This window comes from Meleagris gallopavo, chromosome 6 (genome assembly GCF_000146605.3).
Source record: "Meleagris gallopavo isolate NT-WF06-2002-E0010 breed Aviagen turkey brand Nicholas breeding stock chromosome 6, Turkey_5.1, whole genome shotgun sequence".
In the NCBI taxonomy this organism is placed as follows: domain Eukaryota; kingdom Metazoa; phylum Chordata; class Aves; order Galliformes; family Phasianidae; genus Meleagris; species Meleagris gallopavo.
In genome coordinates this window covers 2,394,810-2,412,577 of record NC_015016.2, presented here as the reverse complement: position 1 = coordinate 2,412,577, position 17,768 = coordinate 2,394,810, and the positions used below count along the sequence as shown (strand labels likewise).

General features: G+C 39.8%; 1 long non-coding RNA gene across 1 annotated transcript; it reads left to right on the top strand.

The window, feature by feature from the left end:
• The first annotated feature begins 1,010 nt into the window (after positions 1 to 1,010).
• LOC109368372 lies at positions 1,011 to 17,539 on the top strand. The gene is made up of 3 exons (XR_002116359.1): positions 1,011 to 1,121; positions 16,615 to 16,714; positions 17,454 to 17,539. It is a non-coding gene; the product is annotated as an uncharacterized LOC109368372 (long non-coding RNA).
• The last annotated feature ends 229 nt before the right edge of the window (positions 17,540 to 17,768 follow it).

Sequence of the window (17,768 nt, the reverse complement as noted above, 5' to 3'; positions counted from 1 at the left end):
ATAAATAACAAGGCAGAAAATTAAGCTCAGACAAACTACGAAAGCAGGAAGCAAGAGGAAGCGTCGGTTTTGTTCACATTGGCTTCCAGACTATCTCAATGAGCCTTCATGGAAATGAAGTTTAGGATGTGCATTTTTTTCTGTCTGAGCTTTTAAGGGTGGGCATCTCACCTGAGTTCCCCATTGCTCACTCTGTCTGGTTATTAATATCCTGGTCAGAGCCTGGTTTTTAGTGATGTTTTTCTTTCAGCTACTAATGCTCTGATTCTACAAATGATCTCTTCCTGAAATGAAAGTTCTAGGTTCCAGCAGTGCAAGGCCTCCTCCACTTGGGACCATTAAATATACTGTAAAAGAACAAAAATGTATATTCCAACAGAAACATATGTGCTTATTACTGAAGCTATTTCAATATCTTTTGTCAACACTGCTGGATCACGATCAACATGTTGTCCATCAGGACATCCAGATACTTCTCTGCAGTGATCATCTCCAGCAGTTCAACCCTGTAGCTTGTATTGGTGCATGTGTTCATTCCTCCCCAGATGTAGGACTCTTTACTTGCCCTTGTTGAACCTCTACAGGTTCATCTCTACCCACCTTTCAGTATGTCCAGGTTTCCCTGAATGGCAGCACATTCTTCTGCTGTATCAGTCAGCCACTCCTCCCAGCTTTGTATCATCAGCAAACTTACTGAGGGTGGGCCCTACACTCAGGACACTGATGAAGTTGTTGAATGAGACCAGCCACAGCACTGACCAGCACTGACACCACTGGTTACAGGCCTCCAGCTAAACTATGCTGCTGATGACAGCCTTCTGAGCTCTGCCAGTCAGCCAGCTCTCAATCCACCTCATTGTCCATTCATCTATCCCACAGCTTCCAAGCTTGTCTACGAGGATGCTGTGGAAGACAGTGTCAAAAGCCTTAATGAATTCAAGGTATGCAACATCCACTGCTCTCCCTCCACCTGCCCAGTTGGTTATGACATCATAGGTTACCAGGTCAGGCATGATTTTCTCTTGGTGAATCCATGTTGTCTACTGCTACTAACCTTTTCTTGCACTTGCCTGGAGATATCATCCAGAATAAGCTGCTTTATCACCTTCCCAGAGATGGAGGTAAGGCTGACCATTCTGTAGTTTCTCTCCTCCTTCTTGCCTTTTTTCAAGACTGGAGTGACGTTGACTTTCCCGCAGTCCTCAAGCTCTCCTGTTCTCCATGATCTTTCAAAGATCTTAGAGAGCAGCTTGACAATCACTTCTGCCAGCTCCCTGAGCATCTGTGGGTGCATCCCATTCTGAGTGAGTCCCATCAGGACTCATGGATTTGTGTGCGTTGAGTTTGGCTAGATGATCTCTGACAAGATCATACTTGACCAAAGGAAAATCTTCCTTTCCCCAAACTCCCTTATCTCCAGGATCTGGGATTCCTAAGGGACAGTCTTAGCAGTAAACTGAAGCCAAGAAAGTGTTCAGTAACTTCGCCTTCTCAGTGTCCCCTTATAAACCTTAAACTTATTAAAAAAAAGTTTCTGTCAATGTCTGAAAAAGCAGACTTTGACTTGAATTGTATTGTAATGAACTTGAGAAACATTGTCCATCTTTTTTTATTGTTTATTTTATCAGAAAGACTTGTTTGACTAAAAATGATTTTCTGTTTCTAGTAATACCTTTATTTTTTCTTTTATTTTCCTTTTCAAAAGAGAAAAATGTGTGTTTTCCAAAGAATTATTCTACAGCAGAATTTTTCAATTTTAATTTGAAGTATTGCAAGGATACAATCCTTGATATGCACTTCTCCATAACTGGTCTTCAATATTAAATCTAAAATTATCAGGTAGAGTATAATTTGAAAAAAGCAAGACAGATTGAAAATGTTATCACTAAAGTTTTGCTAGATCTCAGTTTACCATTTGAAAAATAACTCTTTGACGCTTAAAGTTAAAATAATCATTTTCCTTTTCATGCTATACCTTTGAACTGCTTACTTGTCCTCTCCTGCTGAGAATTTTGAATAAAATAAGAAACTGTGAAATGTGGAATTTTGGTTCAGTGGTTTATTTTCTTGGACTTTCAAACTTTGCAGAAAAAGAAAATTATGAAATTTGACACTGTTTAATTTCTTCCCTCTTCTGCTGTCAGAGGGTTTAAAGGGTAGTAAATAGATAGGTAGATAGATAGATAGGTAGGTAGGTAGGTAGGTAGATAGATAAAACCAATAAAACCTGATAGGAAAACACTTTTTTCATATTATTCAAAAGCTGAGCCATTTCAAATATAATTTTCCATTAAATTCTAGAGGATCTTTCTGTGATTTAACTAGACTTTAAATCAAACCCCTTAGGTTTCATCCAAAGCCTATTGGAATCAGAAGAAAGAATCCTATTGACTTTGATGGGCACTGGGTCACATCTTATACAAGTGGCTGAAAAACTCTTCCAGATGAGAATTTCATCTCAGCATTGCCTAAGTATCTAAAGTGGAAAAGCTGTTTTTTTGGAATGTTGCTTTAGGGAAATCAAATAAGAAAAGAAATTACAGAGCTTCAATCAAAATTAAAATTGCCCTTTAGAAAACAAAAAAATAGACCTCACCATCTGGGACTCTCTCATTTTACACAATATTTTTATTAAAAGCAGCCGGTTGTTTCCTCTGCATCTGAGTAGTTTAAGCAAGAAGAAGATGTTTATTTTACATTCATAATTTGTTTAGAGCTAGCAAAAGAAATACCTTGTTGTGCATGAGTTATTAGCTCATTGCAGAATTGCTATGTTTAAATAAGCCTTTGACGTTGTTTCATCTAAGTATGTGTCTCATAAATGAGAATCATATGCATGGTGAAACCAGACCTTGGCATTTCGTCAGGGCATGATTTGAGAACATGGGCTTTAAACTCTCCATATTATTAAAAGGAAGACAAAGGGAGATTTTGTACTATTTTTAAAGAAACACTTTGCTTGAGGGTCATTTATTATTGTCGTAAAGGAGTAATGGATTCACTGATATTTGCATCAATCGGTGCTGTTAATCATTTTTAACTACTTGATTTGAAGAATTAGTTCAGGAAATTAGGCTGCTAATACAGTGTATGAAGCGTGTAAAAATGAGTGTGTGAATTGGCCAAAGTTGCCTAATGTCACTTCTAACTTCGAAGTAAGAGCAGGACAAATCATTTGGTTTTCTATCCAAACAACTACAGGCACCAGGTTTCAGCTGTGAGCAAATTTCAGCAAATTCCCAGCTTCGTACCTGCTTGCTTATATTCTCACTGAAGGTGATTGACACTTCCATGGCTCATTTTGCTCACTGGGGTATCCAAAGTATTTTATACATCCATGAGCCAGGTGCACCACTGGGCCACATCACCCCTACATTAATTTGGAAAAGAAAAGCAGCCATAATTCCTGAATAGCCAAGCTCTCCACCCAGGTGAAACACTCAGCTGATGTGACTTTGGTTAATGAGCGTGTAGTGAGGAATATGATCCTTGACACAGATACCTGTAATCAGCAGCTATGTGTGCAGAACTGTCTGGGGTGGAATAACGTTCATATAGGTTTAATCTCCTGCTTCTCTTCCCCATGCAGAGCTTTGCATGTTGTTTGTTCTCTATCCATTGTGACTGGCAATTAATTTGGATTAGCCCTGAGCTTTTCAGTTCCTTTCTAGACTCGATTCCTGAGAGAAAACAGTCAATTTGGTCTCAGTTACACTAGCACAAAATTCAAATGTCATGTATGTTAGGAAAAGTGTTGTTATATTAAACTTAATCCTGAATGCACAGGGAATCATTTGGTGACACAATAACTCAACTTTACTGCTCAACTTTAGAGTGAACATATCCTGAGGAAGACAAATTTTCCTCTCCCCTCTCTTACACCCTTCCAGACTGTCTCTCTGTAATTAGGACATTAAAAACCTCATCAAACCAATTTAGGTACATAAATAAACTATAGAAGAACCTTGTCTCCAAATCTTAAGGTAGAGCAAAAATGATTTCTTTCGAAAATATGGTGGAAACTTTTTTATCCATTTTTTTTCCTTCACATTGAGGCCTCAAACAAATATTTTGAAATGACACAAGGACTGTACTTATTGTATCATTTAACCCCATCCCCAGCAAAGAGGTGAAATAACAACATTAACACGATGTCGTTTTCTGAATAGTGGCCTCAGAAATTTGGTGAATACTTTCACCATGGATCTCTCCAGTCCATGTCTTCAGCACTGTAATAGGAAAGAGATTTCTACCACTCTCTTCCCATTCTCTCAATGAATTCTTTACTTTTATTACTCCTTTGATGAAAAGTCATTAGTTTAATATTTTTTCCTTGTGCAGTAATTGAAGAAAAAGCAAACCTCCTCTGTTCCCCAGATTTTTTTTTCTCTAGAGAATTTGAATCTAAACTTCCAAGGTTGTTGAAACAGAGTTACTTTAAATTAGTGTCACAACATAGAGAAACTGATTTGGCTTAAGGCCTAGACTCTTAAGCTGTTATTCATCTCATCTAACTGTATGCATTTTTAGTGCTTTTCATTCACTGCAAGATCTCTGTACAAAACAACCTGCAGTAGAGCTTTCTTCAGTCTGTAGTACATAGATTTTCATAAGATGTAAGTGCCTCCATCCTATTATAGCTAATGAAGATCCATATCTCTAACGAGTAACCCACAAGCAAGTATCTTATGTTATTGGAAACCTTTTTCAAAGTTGAAATCTAGATGACATTTAGAGGCTTTTCCAGAATTGTATGGTTCCCTGATAGGTCCTGTGACCTATCTATCAACCCTGTAAACAAGTCGCAGATACCACAGGGCATCTCAAATCCAATGACATGGGAGCCTCCTATGGGAGGCTCGGTCAATCACTCATTGATGTAGCCAGTAAAGTAGGAAAGTCATTTATTCTGAAGTCATGAGAAGAATCAATCCCTGAAATGTATTAATTTTATTCACCATAAACTCTCCACAACTACCTGAAGGCTCTCTACAACTATGTGAAGGGAGGTTGTGGTGAGGTGGGAGTCATCCTCTTCTCCCATGTAACTAATAGGACTAGAGGGAATTGTCTCAAGTTGCACTGGGGGAGGCTCAGGTTGGATATTAGGAAAAAATTCTTCTCCAGAAGAGTGGTCAGGTGCTGGAATGGGGTGCTCAAGGAGGTAGTGGAGTCACTGTGTCTGGAGGTGTTCAAAAGACATTTAGATATTGTACTGAAGGACGTGGTTTAGTGGGAAATATTGGTGGTAGGTGGACGGTAGGACTAGATGACCTTGGAGGTCTTTTCCAATCTTGATGATTCTATGATTCAATAACTCAGTTGATCAAATGTAGATATCTTGTGCTGAAACAGCTGCTGGCATGTAGGATCTCACCCTTGGTCCCTGCAGACAGCAGTGGACATGTTGTTATTTCCAGGAACTGAAGTTGCAAATGTGCTGCAGTTCAGCCATCACCAATGGATGTGAAGTAACAAAATGCTCTGCACTTTCAGAAAACCAAGCAGTAAATATACAACTTTGATAAAGACCTGTCTTACCCAGAGAAAATAAACACGTTTCAGTCTGAAGGAGTTCCTGCAAAGTCGTGGTAGTTCCACTGGGTTCTACTCTGGATTAGTGAGTGTCAGTGCATGCCAGCACACAGGGTTTTCAGACTTCTCCATTTGACTGAGAACAACAAATCGCAGCTCTGGTTTTTTAGGCACATTTCAAAAGCAGGCGTGGAAGTGCTGCCCATTATTCAGTTAAGGTGTGAATTACCTTGCCTTTCACCACTTAACTTCTAAGTATCCAGTCTACATTGGAATTAGGGTCTCCCACTGTGACAAAGAAGAGAGACACAAGTGTGCAATTTTCAGACCTAAGTAATGAACTGTCCCCTGGAGGTGCCTGGAGACTTTCTCTTGGAGATGTTTCTCTTCTAGGCAGCTGAAGTGAGGTATCATTTCACTCTCCAATTACTGGATATAAGTTACTGGATATAAGTTTACTGGCGCCTTGTCTGTGGTAGTGGGAGTCTGCTGGCTTCCAATTGAGTCCCACCCTTTCAGTCTGGGACAGTTTCGTCCTCATTAATTTTAAGGGAAGAAAAAGAAATGTTACTTCTATTTTTATTTTGTTTTTAATTTTCCGTCACTCATCTCTCCAAATTTTCCCACTCTATCAACAAAATCTCTGATATAATAAGCAAACAGCAGGCAGAAATACAGATTTATGGCAGTAGCTTACACTTGGCAAGAGCCCATTTCCTTGAATGTTCCTAAAAGCTGCATGATTCCTACACTCCTCCAACCTCAACGTACATAACAAATTCTTCTGTTTGTATTTTTGTCACTTTCGAGCTGAAAGACGATAACTAACAACAAATGGTGGTTTGTTTTCTGCCATAGTTACATTACTTACGTCCCGCCTGCGTCTGTAATTTTCACTCCCTTCTTGCTTCAAGAAAAGACTCTGATGGCCATTAATTTGATGATGTATCTGGAAGAAACTTGCCAACACTTGTCTCCCAATAGATTGTAATAGACTGGAGCAGGCTTGAATCGTTTCCAGATAAATGGGGTTGTGGATTTTCATAGCCATTCTTATTTCATCAGAATATCTGCATTTTACATCCATACGAGAGATTTAAAAAAAGAAAAGAAAAAAGGAAGGAAGAAAGGAAGGAAGGAAGGAAGGGAAGAAAAATATGATGAGAAAAAGCAGTCACCATTTTCACAAACAATCCAAAAATTCTAAATCCTATAAGGCAGTTCAGGAGGACTTAGGTAAGGATATCTATTTTAAAATGTCCTTTGCTGCATCCAGTTTTATTGTAATGGCATTTGATATGTCCCATTGGGATAGATGGGTGCCACTGAAGGCAGCGATTAGAGGGTGCAAAATCTAGTTATGGGAAGAAAAGTAGAACACAGAAATTAAGAGGATCATTAGACACTCAATGCACAGGAACACCCAAATATATCTCCCCTATTTTTTTTTCGCATTATGCATGTTCTTTTAATTAAAAACAGCATCATGCTACCTGCAGGACCAGCAGCACCAACATTTCCTCAATCACTGAGATTCCCTAAGCTTTTTTAAAGAAAACAACAAAAAGTCATACCAAATGTATGGGGTTCAGGTTTTTGGATTAAAATATATAAATAATGGCTTCAGGACATCCCTTCTGGCTCAGCTTCCAGTTCTGATTGGCAGTGGTCTCCCATAGGACCAGTGCCTATCCATGAGCCATGCATAAATATTTCAGATTTCCAGCAATACTCGAGATGTCATTAAGGATATCTTCAGTTAGAGGTTCTCATGTGACATGAATGACAAGGGGCAATGGGCACAAACTGGATCACAACTGAACATGAGAAAGAACTTCTTTTCTTTGAGGGTAGCAGAGCACTGGTGCCCAGAGAGATGGTGGAATCTTCTTTTTTGGAGATACTCAGAACCCATTTGGACACTGTCCTTTGTGACCTACTGTAGGGAATTGCTTCAGCAGAGAGTTGGACTGGACAACCTCTAGAGGTCCCAACCAACCCCCAGAATTCTGTGAATCTCTGATTCAGTGAATGTTTCAGGGTAGATGCACCTGGTTCAGCAAAATTGTCCTGGTCCTCGTCCTTTAAACCACAGTGTCCTACATGCTTCATAACTGTTCTGCCTTTAATGTGTAAGGAATTAATAAAACTTCATATACATCAGCTTCTTTTTACTCAGTAAGAAGGAATTTCAGACAATTGAGCTGATTGTGGCATTTTCTGTTAGATTAATTGCTAAAGGTTGAAAAACAGATCACTTTTGTGGCACAGATGTCTTCCCTCTAGGCTTAATAATGGTTTTCCTTGTCATAAACAGATATTTTTCAGATTCTCTGCATGAATGCCATTAGAATCAGAATAAGGCCCCATATCATGACTCTTTAAGGTCCTATGTTCATGGCCTTCACTGTCATCTGTTGTTTGATGTTTCAGCTTCCTGGAATAAGGTGTTTATGTTTTTCTCTTATTTATTCCCAGTACAAGGAGTTTTAGCAGAGCTAGTTACACATGAACACTGTTATAAATGAACTTATTTTTATAAATGGGAAAATTGTACATGGGATTTTCAAAAGAGCTTGATAGTGTTTAGCAGCTGGGTTCAATTGCAGAAGAATAACTTGGAGCATGGGATTAATCTCAACTAATTTGCAGTCATGGGAGAGAAATAGGCAATTTGAGTGTTACAACATTTTGGAAACATTTTAAATCTCACGTACCTTTTCTTCCATTTGGCCTTACTTTAAAGACCAATGTTGACGGTCAACCTCCTGGATTCCAATTGAAAGAGCAAACAAACAAGAAACCACCCTCAACAATTCTGCTGCCAGTTTAGCTGTGTACTTCTTGATTCTTGGGAAAGCCTTTTTGCTTCTTCGGAAATTCTCTTGCCTTGTGATCAATGTGGAGATTATCATCCCTTTTCATCTATGAGTACGGTGTTATCAAATGAAGTATGGCTAGGGAGGTGAGGCAATAAATAAGAAGAGCTTCTACATGCCCTGGTGATTCAAGTGCCAGCAGTAAACCCAAAGTAGAGGGTTGGCTTGTGTAACTTGATAGACTATGTACTCAGAGGGTCGTAACTAATGCACAGAAATGCAAACAGATGCAAACATGAAAGTAATAATTTTTTTTTAAAGCATATGAACCAAGAGAGAGCAGTGGCACTTCCAGATCTTAGCTTCAGGAAAAGTTTCCCCTGGTATCAATGGTAGAAAAACTTTTGGGATATTAAGGCAACACTTAGCAATTTATAAAGGAGTTAATAATATAATCCTGTCTGCAATGTTGTCAAGGATTTTCCTACAATCATTTGTTCCTTTAAAAGACAAAATGCCTCAGGAGCTGTAGAGGGAAGTATTTATAATTTGAAGGAGGAGGAGTAGGTGGAGTTCTTTCTATAGGATACGATTATGAGTATCGTTAACAGAGTTTGTCAGATTGCTAATGGAATATTATGATTTCATTGCCTACAGTGAGTGTTATTGTCTCTAAGTACAACTATGAAAAACATTTAAGGATTTAGCATATTCTCCAAAAGCCATTGAAATATTTCTGCAAGCTTAACAAGTTTCATTTCATCTCTTTATTCAGTTTTCTTCATGAAGAGATATACTCTAAGTAGCAAACAGACAATATCAGAATCATAGAATCACAGAATTGTTAAGGTTAGAAAAGGCCTCTAAGATCACCAAGTCCAACCACAACCCATCCCACCATGCCCACTGACCATGGGCACAGCTGAAGTGCTGTAACAGTGGAATAGGCAACAGAGCTTACAATATTCTTAGTGAGTCCTGGGGCAGTGAGATTCACTAGGCAGTATTTGGTAAAAAGCACTAATTATAGTCTTATTTTGCTAGATCATGTTGCTAAATCCCCTTTGGAAATATATTTCTAAAGCCCACCTAAGAAGCCTGAGGTTTTGGTGTAGGTCATATGCACTTCTGCCTATCTAACGAGAGATAACTTCACCAAGCAAGCAACAAGAGGGCTCTTCCCACTCAAATCAGTTCTTGCCTTGTGATTAGAGTCTGCTTAGAGGGTGAGGTACACGGTGTGGGGGTATTGCTGGAAGAGGTACCAGCGGGTCAAGGCAGATGGTACATCAGTCTTATTCCCAATGGCACTTTCAGGAAGGCTTTCTGCCTTCGTAAGATAGGTCTTGCTATGGGCACAGAATCTTTAAGGGGTGGTCATTCAGTTTCAACTCCTTATCTCTGCAGATTTTCCTGGGAGGGTAAAGAGGAGGAGAGGACTGGGCTGAGGTGAAAGTGCAGAGGTGACCATCACTTGCTGCACAGATTTTACCTGGACCCAAAACCTTTATATAACAGATATGGTTCTGTCACTCTGTTAGCCTTGAGAATCGGCTGCATGATTATACAGAAGCTGAGACATTAAATATTAAACGGGTAGTTTTGCCATATTCTTCAGCCCTCTGTGCCATGATATTTCTATCCTCATCCTTGCTATGCACATCAGCAGGCTGTACTTTGTTTCCATTTACAGGCACTGTGTCCTCAGAGAAGTCCAGTAAATGTGATGTTTTGGAGCTACATGGACAAAATCCATGTTAATTTCCACAGTCCACATGGGGGAAGACAAGACCAAGAATAGAAATACAGAACAACCAAAGGGTTGGCAGAATCTGGGCCTCTTTGTTTCTCTTATGGTCTCAGCCTGGTATTTGAGGGATACTTTTGACCTCTGGGAAGGGATGTGCTGGAAGTCACCAAGGGTAATATCATGCTTTTGGGCTAGATGGGAGTACAGAGAGTGATCCACCCCATTTTTTTCTGGTTCAAGAGGATTGGGACAATGTGCTCTGAGAAGCCTGGCCATAAGCAGCCCATGGGCAGAAAGATTCAGTGCAGCCATTATGAAACCATAATGAGAGGCCTGAATGAAAACCATGGTGTGTCCTCCATGCTGACATCGGCACTCTTGATGTGCAGCTCTGGCCTGGCTCCCCCTGAACCCAAAGCTCTTTAGAGGGTAAATGTTTTAATTTGTTTTGTTTCTTTGTTTTTAATGAAGGAGAATTCTTCAATCTATTCAAGACAGGAGGCTCACTTGTGGGGAAAAAATAAAACAACTCTGGGGGACTGTTTTCAACACAGCTTTTGCGATATGGTTTCACCATGTTCTTAGGCAAATTCTTAAGGGCCAAATTCTCTAAAAGCATGGATGTAAATGCCCTCATCTTACTGGGATCTTCACCCTTAACTGCTCTCACATGCAAAAGCTTCAGGAAACTTGTGAGTTTGAATACAGAAGAAAATCCAGGATGTAGTTCATAGAATCATAGAATGGTTTGGGTTGGAAGGGACCCTTAAGACCATCTAGTTCCAATCCCCTGCTGTAGGCAGGGACACCTCCCTCTAGACCAGGTTGCTCAGAGCCCCATCCAGCCTGGCTTGGAAGGCTTTCAGAAAGTGGGAATCCACAGCCTCACTGGGCAACCTGTTCAGTGTCTCTCCACCCTAACAGTAAAGAATTTCTTCCTAAGTTAAGCATTTGTTAAAAAAAAAGAAAAAAAAAAAAGGAGTGGCATTCTTCTTGCTTTCCACACCATTTCTAATAATATCTCTGACATTCAAAGGCTGAAGTGAAGGACATCTTATAAAAACCTCTATAGCCCATCGCATCTCAAAATGCATTTGGAAAGGAAATTATTGGAAGCTCTTTTCTCCACCATCAATTTGGTGAGCTAAGTGCATTCAGAGAAATAATTTTCTAGGGAAGAGCCAGGAAGGAGCCTGAGGGCTGTGGCGGGGTTAGCACTTGCATGTTAATGACTAGGGACTTTTCCCATGGCATGTGCAATATTTTGAGCTAGTGCAACAGGCTCGCACACTTGTTATGACAGATGCTTCGCTAAAGAGCCAGTGCTGGTCAAAATTACATCAGCCTTCCAACCACACCCACCGTCGGAGGAACAGAAAGTGAGATAAAACTTGATGCACATAGCTCCTTAGAAAACAGACCCATCTGCCAGGCCCCTTTCTTGGGGTTTCTGATGCTGTTATCTTGGACTCTCTCCTTCCTGGCTGGATAGTGGCAGGAAGCGTTTAGTAAGTGGGTAATAATAGTTTCATGTTAATAGGAAATAACAGGCTTGGAAGTGGCCATATGTCTGAGAACTGAAAAGGACCCCACAGCTTTCGGAGCATGTGTGGGAATCCCACAGGCCTTTGAAGCTCGTCCAAAACACACAGCCCATGTAATTCTTATATAATTGCCAGTGTCAATAGTCAGCGGGTATCATTTTGTCATATATTGTTTTAATCTGGGAGCAATGGTGTTTGACAGAAAGGCACTGTGCAAAGTGGCAGATGGAGAAGGGAGGGAACAGAGCGTTGCTCTCATCACTGGAGGATACTTTCTTTGTGTGCTTTGGGCCAGGGAAGACAGCAGTCTGACTAAGAGGAAGGAGAGGGGGAAGAGCAGACGCATGGGGCAGAGTCAAACAGTAACAAAGCAATCCTGTGGTTTGTTTTTGGTTAAATGTGCTGTCTGCAGAGCTCATCGCTGGTGAAGCACGAAGCCAGAGGGGAAGGATCTCTTGGCATGCACAGGAGACAATGTCTCTTTGTGTATGACTCCTCTGTGCTTCAGTCAAAGTCCCACTGAGTTTCCAAGATGGCCAGTTCTAATCCTGCTATTTCCTATTAGCATTACATTATTAGTACTGCTGTCCTAGTGATAGCCAAGGAAGGTCACCAGGACTCCAGGTAGCCTTGTAGAAAGATTATCAAAAGAGTTATAAAAACATCAGAGCAGGCAATACAGAGGAAAGAGAGTTACACATTGTCCTTCAATGAGCTAAGCACCTTTTTTTTCCCACAGAAGTACATACATTTCAGCAATGAACTGACTCCTAGAGCATGCATGATGGCACATGGGGCCCTTCTTACATTTCAAAGGGCAAGTCTTTTTTTCCTACTCCAAACAGAATGAAAGCTGAAGAATTCCTCAAGAAAGTGGAAAGTCTACAGGCTTGGAGCACTACTTTACAGGAAGCTTCTGTAACTGAAGGTCACTGAGGTTGGCAAAATGGTTGGCCTTTCTAGTTGAACATACTGAATTTTACATTGTTCTTTTTAAATTCATGTTTTTTTTATTTTATTTTATTTTTTCAAAGAGTAGAAATTTAAGAAAGTAGAATCATTTCTGCATCTTTTGTGCAGAAATTACAGTACTAATATTACAGATATGGGTTTCATGTTCTCCCCACCAGGCGAAGAATGGAGGAATTTCTCCATGCTCACGTTGTCCATTACCCTGAACACAGTGCTGATAACAACAGCAGTGTTAGATGTGCAAGGAAGTATGTCAGCAGCTTCTCCCTGAAAGCCTTTTTTGCAGCAATCTTTCATAAAGACACAAATGGATCAGAATCTATGGATGAGATAAGAGACCATCCCCTTTGCAGATTTCACAGGAACTTTTGGTTGCAAAAGCCACTGAACTACTTGCTACTGCCAGGAAATGGGCTGTGGTACATACATCCCATACTAGAAATGTAAACGTCTTATGGATCTTCCTGTATGGAAAATAGCAGTAAGAGGATTTGAACAGCCTCCAAATATAGGTACAATCTAAAGTGATTTTTTTTGAATTAAACATTTAGGAGTTTAAATCTCTCTGACTTTAAACCATTTGCCTTCGTTTCCCAGCTACTCCCTAAGGGATCTGGTGTACTTAACCCACACTCTGATTCTTTGTCATTTTTTAAACACATCATAGAAAAACTCCTCTTTAATAAGTGAAAGTCAGCATTTCTGGCTCAGAGTTCTCATCTGATCATATTTGTATCCTTATGTTGGGCTTTCAGCTTAACTGTAATGAGTAGGCCATATAAACTGAAGACTTCCTTCCACTGAAATAAAAGATAAGTTCCTAATGAGAATCTTTTATACTTTTGGCAGGTTTGGATATTATTCATCCCAAAATATCGCTGATGCAATTTTAATTCTGGTTTGGGAGCCATTTTTCTTGGTCATCTGCCATCTTCCAATCAAATTCTCTTGGATATCTCTCAGATTTCCATTACAGTACACTTCACATCTCTCATATTCTTTATTATCTTGATTTGCACAGCGGGGTAGCACTTTCATCATTCTTCAGGAGAAAGAAGGCATAGAGAGCTTGTATAACTTGGCCGTGGTGACCCAGAAACACCCTTGCAGAGCAAGGTGTTGATCTTGTGTCTCTGAAGTCTTAGACTAGCAATCAGATTGTTAAACCAACTGCTGAGCCCTTTTCTTGTACTTTTATACTCCATGCACAGACACAAAACTAGAAAAAGCATTTTTCAGAGACTTTGGACCATATGCTAGAGGAAAAAATCCTAATAACAATGGTCATCTGATTCTTTTGCATGAGCCTCAAGCAAAAACTCCTTTTCAAACAGGAAAAGAATTCTGCCAGCAGTTCCATGGGGAACAATGTCCTGAGCTCAGATTTGATTCTACGTTAAAGAATGTACATGCTACTGGCTGATTTAGGGGATGGTATTTCTTACTTGCTTCCCCAAATCCTGAAGCCAAATTGCTGGTTGTGCTGATATTCCAGACACTATGATTAAATAAGTGGTACTGTCTTTATTTTACCAGCTCTCCAGAAACTACAGTTACAAATTCAAAAGAGCTCAGATTTAACTGGATTCTCTAGATGATGTGGTTAAATAATTGTTGATATCCTTATAGGTATCTCCTCCAGACGGTATGATTAAATAATTGCTAGTGTCTTTTTTGCTAACTTCTCCGGATACTGTGGTTAAGCTACTGCCAGCATTTTGCTTATTGAATCTGTATTAGTTTAATCAAAGTAATTATGAAATTCCCGTCCCTCTTGGAAAGTGTTACGATTAAATCTCCAAAGTGAATCGTGTGGGCATGATCATCTCATTAAATCTGTGTGAATTTCATGTGCCTTACAAAGGATACACGAGGAAGTTACTGAGCAAGTTAAACATGAGCATGGATTTGGCAGCTCTGTGCTGTATTTCCCTTTGCAGCCTTAACCCCCTATAAGATGAATTCACTTGCAATTCGGTGATAGCCTGTGTTGTGCTGGCCATATTTGGCTCATGGTAAAACTGTACAGATGTTTGTGGTACAGAGGATGTCCTGTGAGATCACACCCCGTTTATTTCAGGATAGAATTTTTTAGATAGCAGCATGTTTAACGTGTTTTGTGAAAGGAACATGAAAAACCTCAGTGGAGATTGTTCCAGTTTGTACCAATGTAAGTGACTGGCCTCTCAACACTTGTTCGCTCTTTGACATGGACTAAAGAAGACAGGATGAAGTACAAATTATGTACAATTATATTCAGTTCAGGTGCAGGTTCAGTTGCCTATAAGACTTGTGGCAACTAGACTTGAGCTTACTAGGACTTGACCCTTGTGGCGTTTTGATGAGGGAATCATTCACAGGCACTGGTGATCCTTTTTTAATGTCATTTTTGCCACGCTTTGTGGTCCGACTAGGAAAAGTAAACTGTGCTGTAAAGAGTGAAAAAATACAGATCATCTACAAAATTCAAGGCAAACACGAACTCTGGGTGCAAAAGCCTGAAAAACTGTACCCATGTGGAGGGCAAGAGGTAGTTGGAATACACAATAAGAAAAGCTCTCCTGAAGTCTATCTTAAACCATGCAGGGTCGAAGGACTGTTATCATCTGCTTTGCATTCAAGTCTCAAAGTAGATTTCATCTCGCAGATGAAGACAGGCACATTGAATGCCTATATCCAGATGTTTAACTTAGGGATTTAGAAGATTTAGGACCTGATTCAGTTGCTTTAACATAAGCATCTAAAGCCATCTGAAATACAAAGGGTACACAGGAGACCGATGTTCTTCTGGATCAGGATACTATGGTGAAGCCAAAGCTATAACAGCATTAAATGCTTATTTTAAAGGCTCCTAGAAAGGCAACTAGAAGGATACTCAAGGGCAGGGCAAGGGGCTATGTGTGGAAAGCTGAGTCATGGCCCTAATGAAAGGAATCTCAGGTTCACATGACTTCCTCCAAAAGTAGATCTCTCTTAAATATTCCCAGATATTACCATGGTATAAACACAGTGAGCAGAATACCTTTCCAGTGCTGTACTGAAATCACTGATCTCGAGTTCCTTCAGAGGTGCAGCAGTAACAGCTCTGCAGGATGTTTTAACCTCTGGGAGAGAGCAAAATGTGCTGTAATGGTAGTGATTGCCAGGAATTTCACATGACCATATTAGCAGGAAGGGTCCATGCATGTAGGGAGTCTCTGAAGAAGTTAATGAACAAAGCTCTCTAGGGATAATAAATCACTGTTCCTGGGCCTAAAACAAAAATTAAATCCCAGGAGTGAATCCATTAAATTCCTTAATTTGGCAAAACATGGTTGAGACATTATTCTGCAGTGAGGGCCTGTCTTAAAGCCCAGAAAAGCCACTGGAGATGGATTTTATCTCACCTAACCTCAGGTGTCTACATTTCAGACTTTGATGGAACAGATTTCCTCAGACTCTCCTTTAGCATAAACAGAAACATTCACCTTTAGGAAGTGATTCAATGTAATTTACAATGCAATGAACTGTTCCCACAGTCCATCCAGTAACTCGATTTCCACTGACCATAGGACAGTCTTCTTTCAAGAAAAGGAACCTTAGCATAATCAACATCGTTGTCATCATCATCATCAATTGATTTAACACCTTGTATCATCATCATCATCAATTGATTTAACACCCTCACACTTCATACCAAATGCCAACTACTGAAAAATCAAAATGTATAGTATTTAAGTCCATCAGTGATAGGAAAAAGGTGAAACTCTAGCTTCTTTTAAGCAGATTGAAGTTTTGGTATGCAATTCATTTTTTGTGTACTAATTATGTGCAAGGAGTAATGCTTGCAGGATCAAAGAATTGTTCTGAGGTGCAATTAACACTTACTTGTAAAATGCTTTAAGCTCCCTAAACAGAAGACAGTGTGTAAATTTTTGCTATTATCTCGCTTACATTCATGTGCCTGTAGTTACCAAGAACTCTGTTATTCATGCAAGTTGTTCCTATTTTTCAGCTCTCCTCTATGTCTGCTTCATTCAGGCAAGCTGTTTGGCTGTCCAAAAATATAAATAAATTAGAAGAAAATGATCACAGGGGAGACATCTATGTTACAGGTGAGCAAAATGAGATGAGATGGATTTGACAAAATAGTTTTCCCCTCCAAAATTCCAAGGGGAAGATCAAGGACCCCCAGTCACTGTGCATCATTCATCCCTGATGCATTAGTTGTTAACATTGGAATATTGTATTCCTTTGCACAAACTGTGACTGCACAGTAAGTAATATGCACCCAACAGGAGTCTGAATTTCTGTAGCCAGGATTATCAGTAAGAGAAAACCCCTAAAGTGGAGGAGAAAGAGGGAAAACTGCAAAGACAAATGCAGATCTAAAGATTTTCTTTGTGAGTAGACAGATGTGAAGAGGAAAGAGTCCTGTGTGGTTTGAAGTCCATCAACTCCTTTTTGGCTGTTTTCTTAGCTTTCATGTCCCCTTCCCATATGGTGGCCCATAGAGAGCAGAGAACACATCATTATCCATTGGTCATGGGGTGGCTTGGATTTCTAATGTCCTCCAGCAAACAGCTGCTCAATGGCTTCTCCACTTCAGCTTTGCAATTTTATCTTCAAACTAGAAGGTGAACAAGCTGCTTTTCCCAGTCAGTCTTCAGGGAGTTTTTCACCCAAGTTTGACACTCCCTTGAGCAACTCAGTGCAGATCTAGTAACAACTATTCTGATCTTTCTAATAGGCTTCCCTTCCCTTCCCTTCCCTTCCCTTCCCTTCCCTTCCCTTCCCTTCCTCTCATTTTTTCTCCTTTTTCTCTCCTTTTCTCTCTCTTTCTCTTCTTTTTAGTGAAAAGTATCATGTTCCAAATCAAACACTTGGAAACTTGCCAGTGGTATTACAAGCCTGCCTAAAATATGCTGGGAAAAGGAGAATAAAACAGTTTTATGTAAAAAGTTCTGGTAAGAGTTTTTTTTCCAGCATAGAGAATGTGTATGACACAATTTATGACAACTCTAAACTATTGAGAAAAATGCTTGAAAGGTTAATTTCCTTTGTGCAGCACAGGTTCATGAGTTGCAGAGAATCAAGGAAGACAGTTTACTAATTCAGCTACTCATTATAGATAAACATGTCAATTAATTTCTTCAGACTGCAGTGCAA